Raw genomic sequence first — 10,456 nt, forward strand, 5'->3', positions numbered from 1 at the left:
AAATTAAAATCATTATCTTATTGAAAGTTTACATTTACATAGGCAGCAAAATCTTAGCAAATGCTGTATAATTTTTTGACAGGACAGTTTAATGACAAAATAGAACATTTAAAAAAAATCTTCTTACCTGCTGACTGTGTAACAGTCCAAATGGTGTCTATTATTCCCCAGAACAGCATTTTGGCTCAAAAGTGAAATACCAGTTCTCAAGTCCAACTGATTCCCATTAGATCCAAAAGGCCTACTTAAATCCTGGTTGGATTGAATGTGTCTTCAAGGCTTTAGAGCGATCTATGGGACAGTCTGTGTGTACTGCATTCTGTGTCCCTCTCTGCAAGAGTAAAGTGATGTCTCACTTGAGGAGTCTGAAAGTGGGCTCTGCCGTTACCGCCTACAGTCAGTCAGTGTAGTGTCTCTGTAGCTGGGGGCAGATCAGCCATATTGTGGAACTGATAGAGAACTGGCTTACTGAGGCTGCACCTGTGAGATGGGTAAATGTTGTATACATAAGCTATGTATATAATGTAAACACTATTAGAAAAAGTACTATGAACAATTAAGTAATTTATGATTATTTAATTATGTTGTGGTGACACAAACATGTAAGGGGAACAAAATATGCAAAATATTAACCCTCATGCACCTCTCTCAGGAAAGATGAAAAAAAAAAAAAAAAACATTTGCCCATTAATTATATTTATTATTGTTGATATCCGAAAAGCTGTTAGCCGATAGTTCCAAACACTGTACAGTGCATCCAGAAAGTATTCACAGCGCTTCACTTTTTCCACATTTTGTTATGTTACAGCCTTATTCCAAAATGGATTAAATTAATTATTTTACTCAAAATTCTACAAACAATACCCCATAATGACAACATGAAAGAAGTTTGTTTGAAATCTTTGCAAATTATTAAAAATAAAAAAATAAAAAAATCACATGTACATAAGTATTCACTGCCTTTGCCATGACACTCAAAATTGAGCTCAGGTGCATCCTGTTTCCACTGATCATCCTTGAGATGTTTCTAGAACTTGATTGGAGTCCACCTGTGGTAAATTCAGTTGATTGGACATGATTTGGAAAGACACACACCTGTCTATATAAGGTCCCACAGTTAAAAGTGCATGTCAGAGCACAAACCAATCCATGAAGTCCAAGGAATTGTCTTTAGACCTCGGAGACAGGATTGTATCGAGGCACAGATCTGGGGAAGGGTACAGAAAGATTTCTGCAGCACTGAAGGTCCCAATGAGCACAGTGGCCTCCATCATACGTGGAACCACCAGGACTCTTTCTAGAGCTGGTCACCCGGCCAAACTCCCCAATAGGGGGAGAAGGGCCTTAGTCAGGGAGCTGACCAAGAACCCGATGGTCACTCTGACAGAGCTCCAGTATTTCTCTGTTGAGAGAGGATAACCTTCCAGAAGAACAACCATCTCTGCAGCACTCCACCAATCAGGCCTGTATGGTAGAGTGGCCAGACGGAATCCACCCCTCAGTAAAAGGCACATGACAGCCCACCTGGAGATTGCCAAAAGGCACCTGAAGGACTCTCAGACCACGAGAAACTAAATTCTCTGGTCTGATGAAACAAATATTGAACTCTTTGGCCTGAATGGCAAGCGTCATGTCTGGAGGAAACCAGGCACCACTCATCACCTGGCCAATATCATCCCTACAGTGAAGCATGGTGGTGGCAGCATCATGCTGTGGGGATGTTTTTCAGCGGTAGGAACTGGGAGACTTGTCAGGATCGAGTGAAAGATGAATGCAGCAATGTACAGAGACATCCTTGATGAAAACCTGCTCCAGAGTGCTCTGGACCTCGGACTGGGGTGAAGGTTCATCCTCCAACAGGACAACGACCCTAAGCACACAGCCAAGATAACAAAGGAGTGGCTACGGGACAACTCTGTGAATGTCCTTGAGTGGCCCAGCTAGAGCCCAGACCTGAATCCGATTGAACCGACGCTCCCCATCCAACCTGATGGAGCTTGAGAGGTCCTTCAAAGAAGAATGGTAGAAACTGCCCAAAAATAGGTGTGCCAAGCTTGTAGCATCATACACAAAAGACTTGAGGCTGTAATTGGTGCCAAAGTTGCTTCAAGAAAGTATTGAGCAAAGGCTGTGAATACTTATGTACATTTTTCATGTTGTCATTATGGGGTATAGTTTGTAGAATTGAGGAAAATAATTAGTCAGCATAAACCATAAATCATGCTTTCAGATCCTATATAACCACACTTTTCTCATCAGCAGACTGACGAAAATCCAACTGGCAAAGTGCATTTTGTTGGACTGGAAGAGTCAAAGCCAGATCTGGGACTGGACTTTCTGGATTATCTGCTGTTGCATCCTAAAACACGAGACCGTCTGCTTACTCTGCCACTAGATCAGATCCGACAGCTCTATAAGGCCATCAAAAATGGAAGGTACTTGGTATTTGTATTACAGAGAGTTGATGCAAAAATACTCTTTATGTTTTGTTGTGATTATTATGCTGCCATTAGTTATGAAGTTCACAAGGAGGTAATTGTAGATTTTCAAGTCAACTTTAGTAGATTATCCTGCCCTTATTATTCCAATTGTTGGTCAAGCTTCAGGTCTGTGCCTGTATATTTCGCACAAGGAAAATTATGCGTACTGCGGTTTTCCGATGATCCTTTTCAAAATGTCTGCCTCTGTCTTAAAAGTGTAGGCAATTTGATATAATTGTTATGTCATTTTGTTTGTATGCATATGTTTGACTTGATTCAAAAATGTATAATAAATTCTGAATTTATTGCTCATTTGTTAAATTTGCATGTATTTTATCCAGTCCCTGCTGTTCTCCTCTGAATGGTGGTGAGGTCAGTTTGGCAGTCACTGAGACAGCACGGAGCGCTTTTAACTTCCATGCCCTACTCTGTATCCACCTTCAACACAAAGTGTGTCTTTGGCCACAAACACACTGCATGCAATCTTTGAGTTATGCATGCTCCAAACAAAGTAAACATTCACTGAATGCATGCACAGGAAGGATGTTATTAAGAAGTAAGTTGACCTGAAGTTTATGAAAAATAAACAGCAATCCAGTAAATCAACTATAGATTCTTAAATCACTGCTATAACATAAGGCAAACTGATTTCTGCAGAACAGAGCTCAGGATCACAAGCATATCACAGAGTAGTGACACTCAGCTACAATGACATTTGCAGAGTGAACGGGATATTAGAATGTACTAATTGCAGGTTTATTCCTCCTGGAGCAAGCATAGTTTAAGCCTTGTGACAGGGCGGAGGGCGGGGCCAGGTCGTGATTATACACACCCAGTCCCTTATTAGGCTAATTAAGCCTCTGAGAGGGATAAAGACCGACTGTGGATGGTGGTGTGACCGAGAGAGATAATTTACGGTCAGCTGACCATCATGTGTGTGTTTAAGTTTTTCATTAAACTATTATTTATATCATCAAGCCAATTCTCGGCTCCTACTTTTCCTTAATCCCTGTCACACACATGCTCTCTCTTGTTAGATTCAACAAATGTCTTTTTAAAGACTGTTGTCTTTAAGCAAGAGAACACTTGAAGTGGTATGATCAATATAAGGAAGGTTTTTAGAGATGTTTGTCTTTATATTATTAAAGGAATAGTTTTTCCAAAAATAAAAATGATGTCATTTACTCACCCTGATTTCATTCCAAACCTGTATGACTGACTTTCTTCTGTTGTGCACAAAAGCAGAGGTTTGTCATAATACAGCATTTGCATGGTTCTTTTCCATAGAGTGAAAGCATACCCTGACCATGGGCTGTCAAACTCCAAAAAGGACAAATAATACCATAAAAGTTGTTCCTATGACTCATGCACTTATACCAAAGTTTATATACTATGCCAATGCAATAGCTGTAGTATGAGAAACCGACTGAAATTAAATCATTATTCACTGATAAACTTTCCCTCTACTCAGCTCTTAAACCTTATTCACACATATGCATATTGGGTCTGTTCCAAAACCTAGAGAGGCTCCTCTGGAGGGAGCATTTTAAGACATCATGGTTGCTCTTCTGACACAAAGGCTGTTTCAAAAGGTTGGAATCTTAATTATGCTGCCTCTTAAGATATCTTGTTTTGGCTACATTTTAAAGTAACATCATGTGTATCCTTCCCAGCGCCGAACTGGGACACAATTTCAGGCCGGGAAATCCTACACCATCCAGGCCATCCTATGCACCCAAATAAAATTTAGAAACACGGACAACCTTGTTACCCCCTAAATTACATTTATTTCACAGTATGACCATAACATAAAAATATAAACAACCAACCTAGAAATAAAGCAGTCCTAATATCAAATGGGTCTGCACATAACGTCCTGTGCACTGCAATTACAACTGCAATAAACAATGTTATGAGATTGATGTTTTAAATAAATGTTTGAATATAAAAAAAAAATGCAATACTTAAACATTAAACTAAACCGCCAATAGGTGGCGGCAAGTGACCGTCTTAATTAGTGAGTCATTCATACAAAAGATTCGTTCAAAACGCTGAATCATTCAGTAACAAAACACCTGTAAGAAAGCTGTAGCTTTCTTTTGGAACTATTTTAGTCGGTGAAAAAGAACAAAAACAGTTAATATGGTTTGTGTCTAAAATGTAAGTAACTTAATAATAAATATTAACTACGCTACTTGTTTATTGAACAATAAATTCAATGTAACATTTTCAATCGTGATAATATTCAGCAAAACAGCTCACTTAGTTGTGTTATGTTAAACTAAATCATATGTTATAAATAAAAAAAACAACAATTAGAATTTTCTGTGAGTTTTCTGTGTGCACTCATTTGTTTTGTTTTCTCCACGAATGTAACGTTAGACGGGCGCTACCGCTTACATTTGCTAGCAGTTCAATACTAAGTTAACGAAGACAAAAGTACAGTATTTACAGATGAAACTGACCTGCACTTGAAGCCCTGAACAGGTCAGTAATTTTGCAACATTTTTCTGCATCTTCTTGGAGTGCTTTTTTTTTTTTTTGTCCTTTTATTTCCCTCTTTGCGCCACCTGGCCGTTTTCTACGGAAGGCCTGAACCGCAACGTAAAAAAAAAAAAAATTGCCAACATTTCGAGATTAAAGTCGAAATTTTTCGAGAATAAAGTCGAAATGTTTTGAGAATAAAGTCGAAATGTTTCGAGAAATCAAAATTACAAATGCAGCCTCATTGACGTAATTGACTTGAAACAATACAACCCTGCGCCAGCCGCCAGTGTTCAACAGGGAGCCAACAACTTTCACGATCAGGTATGCTTAGTACTATAACTCTTTTAGTCAACCTTTACACATTTGTGTAAATGTAGTTTGATGGCGTTGCAGAAGTTAGAGTACACGGTGGCGTTGCGGGGAAACTACTATTGCACTAATGCTGCAATCATGTTGGCCTTAATTGCCCTTTATGTACAATAAACATCACTAAACAAGAGATAAAATTGAAATATAAAACGTAGTTATCATATTACTTTAAGGTTCATGAAACAAATAAGCCTACAGTTTAAACTGTGGACGCCTAGTGAGCCTCAAGAAGCATTTGATTAGGCCTACGGACCTGCTGTAATGTGAATATAGCCTAAAAGCCCCTTTATCAATATTATCATTAATACCTGCTCAGTTCTACCACTTTAGCCAAATCTAATTAAAAATCCCCGCACTTTTTTCAGATGTGTTTACATAAATATTTCTATGGGGCAATGTGTATGTGGAACCAGATATGCGTGACCTGAGGGATTTGGATTATTATTATTATCCAAAATGAGATGATCATGTGAGCCTTAGCTCATGTGTCTTTGTCAAGTATTGTTTCTTGTAGTCCACAGTTATGTTAGTCTTATGTTCAAATGTATGGCCACGGTTTTGTTTCATGCCATGCCTTTGTTTTATGTTTAATCTTGTTTGGTTTAAATAGACTGCATTTTGGATTCTCTACAACTTTCCTCCAGTGGATCCCTTTTACATATTCTGTCTGTTTCACTTCTAAAATGATGGCTATGCCCCTGGTTAGCTAAAACTGAAACCATAAAAGAAATGTATTTCATTTCAATTAAAAAATTATTCAATATATATATATATATATATATATACTAATATAACACAGGCCACCCTGTGATCAAACAACATTTGGCTTTTATGCGTTCAAAAACAACACTGATCTGTCCATATGAATGTAGTTGAAAACTATGTTCAGATTAAGAGAGAACAGGGTGTGACTGCAGTACAAAAACTGCAGTAACAATAAAGACCAAACTTAGAACTAATGGGTAGCACTTTACAATACGGTTGCACAAATATGCATTAATTCATGTTTAACTAATGCACAGATAATCACGAGTTAATGCATGGCTCATGAAGAACTAAACCATTAATTAATTATTACTGCATCAGCAACTAATAAAGAGGCTATATGATTAATAGATTAAGTAATAAATGAAATGCTATCAATTAAATGTGTCATTGTGTATTAATTCCTTTACACTAATAGTGTAAATGAATGTGTTAACCACAATGGGTCAAAGCAATGTACTTCAACTTCCAGTTGTCTGCTTTAATTAATCATTAGCTAATGATTTGCAAAGGTATCATTATGTTATAACTTTACTTGTTGAGGCACATGACTATTAACTAATTGTTAAGTAATATGTAATTTTGGTTATGACATCCACACTATGGATTTCAATTTGCCTTCTACAACCGGGATTCACTGAGTCAGATGAACTGCCGCATCCATTAGTTCATGGCACAGGAGAGTTTAGTTCTTCATGAGTCATACATTAACTCATGATTATCTGTGCATTAGTTAAACATGAATTAATGCATATTAGTGCACCCGTATTATAAATTGTTACCAATCAATGAAATAAAATTACATGTATTTATTCAGTTTATGAGGCTTTTTTGACATGCAACAGGTCAACATTTTTAATACCTCTATTTTCCCTACTAGCCTTATCAATAATTTTTTTATCTGTCCTATTCTAAAACAACTCTTTTGTACTCTACTTTGCAGACCCATGATGGAGGAAAACACTGATGTTTTCAATTTCCTGAGAAATCGAGGCATTTCTGAGGAAGCAATTAAAGTTATGGAAAAGCAAAAGGTATGGTGTTTTGGATGTTTGTATAATAGGCACACTGAATACGTTATAAGTAGTTAATAGAAAGGTTAATGGGTTAGTTTAAAAATGAAAATTCTGTTATTAATTACTCATCCTCATGTTGTTCCAAACCCATTTTCGTTTATCTTCGCATCTGTAAACACCCAGAAAGGTCATAAAGACATCATTAACCTCAATTTTCTGAAGGAACGAGAGTACTTTGTTTTAAATATTTAGATAAATTATTAATGAAATTATTAATGACGCATGTGTGTTGTGTTGATGTTAGAGCAAATGTTGTTAGATGAACACGCAGTGAACATTAATATTTAAGTGTTTTTTGTGAACACAAAGCACTCACATCACTTCATAAAATTTCAAGTTTAAACCACTGGGGTCACATGGATTACTTCAATGATGTCTTTACCACTCTGGGGCTTAAAAGTGTTAGTTTCATAGCTGTAAATGGAGGGACAAAAAAATTATCTCAGATTTCATTAAAAACTATTTTCATTTTTCTTTAATATAAAAAAATAATAAGAACACAAATATTTATTAAAATGTATTTTATTTTTAGCATTATGTTAAAAGACCAGTTCCAGACCAGATAAGTAAATAATAACATAACATTCTGAATTTTTGTAATATCCATTTAAACATGCCTATTACTGTATCGAATATGAGTGACCAGATTTTACATTCAGTTCTCATCTTTAATTACATGTCCTTTTAGCTGTTATGAATCAGTATGATTTTCTTGTGTCCAAAGCTAACATCCTTGTCCCTTTGCTTTCACAGATTGACAGAGAAGTCATCCTGCTTATGGAAGATGCTGAACTTGCAAAGTACCTTCCTTCATATGGTGACAGGATTGCCCTGATACATTTTTGCAGGCATCAGACACCATCTGTGATGCGAAAGCAAGGTCTCTTAGAGAAATTAAGAGAGAAAATGAAGCTTAGAAGCGAGGGAAATAAGGATGAGGAGGTACCACAAACCTCAAACAAAAAATCATGCAGCAAAGTAAAATCATGCATACGAAATATTGAAATTGGATGGCTTCACAAAGAAAATAAAGGGGTGAAACAGGTCAGAGCAAGGCAAGGTGGGGGGACTAGAAAAGTACAGATAAATGTTCAGGCAGGATATGATGACATACTAAAAGAAGGAAAGGCATTATTCTTTCAACATGGAGTTTCCACCAAAGGTCAAGAGTCTGATTTTGAATTCGAAGTTTGGGACTTCAAGCAAAATCTTCTCCCCAAGGATCTCTCAGTTGGAACAATTTACAATACTGTCAAACTCCCAATGTTGCGTTTCTATATAGCAACTCATCCAAAATTGAACCTGACTGAAGAGTAGTGAATCTAGTGATGAACCTGACCATGCTATTGATATCTCAGATTCAGATTCGACAAAATGTGATCACTTGTATACTCACGACTATGAGCAACTAGAGGTAAATGAGCCTCAAGACACCCTTCTTGATGTGTTCTTGGTTTCTGATGAAGAGACGAGCATACATTCCTCACAAGACCATCTTGTAAGCATTGCGCTCAATGTCAGCAGTGACCCCGAGATTACATTTGGTCCACAACTCCATATTGATGGAGATTCTCTTAGTGACACAGTGATTCATGAGCCTTTTGACTCACCACAGAGTGTTCCTAATGCTTTGCCCAACAGAAATGTAACCATACACTACTCAAATAGCTTCAGTGACATGATAGAAGCATTTTCTGACCACAAGATTGTCAACCAGTCCTTAACAGTGAGACGTATACTTCCTAACAACTCAGAGGAAGCAGGCAGTGGTCCGGGTGTCCTTCGTGATGTTTACAGTAGCTTCTGGTCTGATTTCTATGAACACTGCACTGTCGGGACATCTGTAAAAGTGCCTTTCCTCAGGCATGACTTCAGTTCTGACAAATGGAAAGCTGTGGGGCGAATCCTTCTTAAAGGGTTTAAAGATTGCAAATACCTGCCCATTAAGCTTGCACCACCATTTCTTGAGGAAATGATGTTTGGGGCTGTATATACAGACCTAAAGGCAGCCTTCCTTCATTTTGTGAGCTGCCAGGAACGAGATATTCTCAATCAAGCGCTCAATGACTTTCCCTCTGTTGACATGGATGACCTTCTGGACATCATGAACACTTATGAATGCAGGAGGAGGGTCACGGTTTCCTCTCTACCAGGAATTGTTGACGAAATTGCACACAAGGAACTCATACAGAAACCAATGTTCGTTATTGACTGTTGGAGGGAGGTCACAAAAGGCCAGATCTCTGTTAGTCAAGAAGAAATTCAACAGCTATACAAAGACCTGAAGCCTACACCAAAAAAGGTGACTGGGCTGTTGAAGTTCCCAGCACAAATGTCAGAAAATCAAGCAGAGGTTGCCAACCACCTGAAAAGGTACATCAGGGAAACTGATGAAGACAAACTCTGCAAATTTCTGAGATTCTGTACTGGTTCCAATTTGGTGGTTGCTGAGGCTATTCATGTACAGTTCACCGTCCAGACAGACTTCACCAGAAGGCCGATTGGATATACCTGTGGGATGGTCCTAGAACTCTCTGACTCATATGACAATTTCCCACAGTTCCGTGCTGAATTTAATTGTGTTCTGGATAGTAACATCTGGGTCATGGACATTGTATAGCTGGACATTTTATAAACTCAGAACATAATTACTATCAATCCACACTCACAACCTCAATGCCCATAAATGCAGAATTTTTAAGAACAAGCATGCTCATACTTGAAAACATATCAAAGCGCAGAACACTCTTTTCACACTATTTGAGACTTTACATGTGGTACCTGTGCAAATATATTTTGTTTACATTTTATGTTTATGTTGTAGTTATGTAACATTTTAGGTTAATTTTCCTAGTTTATGTTGATTCAAATTAATGTACACATTGAATTTAGAATTCTGAAGAAAGAAATGGTTAATACTCCAGTTGAGCAGTGTTAGAGAATGTACTGCATAAAAATCTTGTGGTATTGAGACTTTGCACGTTAACACTGTACATTTTGTTTACATGTTCACATAATCATTCATATTCGTATTGAATGTTGTAAAATGTTTAAGTAGTAACAGAGTTAAACAACAATTCAAAAAGGTAATTCAAGATTTCTTGGAAGCTTTTTTAAATACTTCTTGGAGTCACTGTAAGATTTGCATATGCTTACTGTCCATAAACTGTTAAAAACTATTGTTATAAAATTTTAAATCTGAATTGGGCATGTATGTTAAGTATTTTGCATGTATTGCCCCTACTAATGCACTACTAGTTTATTTTGATAACTGTTGGT

Source organism: Xyrauchen texanus, chromosome 1 (genome assembly GCF_025860055.1).
Source record: "Xyrauchen texanus isolate HMW12.3.18 chromosome 1, RBS_HiC_50CHRs, whole genome shotgun sequence".
Taxonomy (NCBI): Eukaryota; Metazoa; Chordata; class Actinopteri; order Cypriniformes; family Catostomidae; genus Xyrauchen; species Xyrauchen texanus.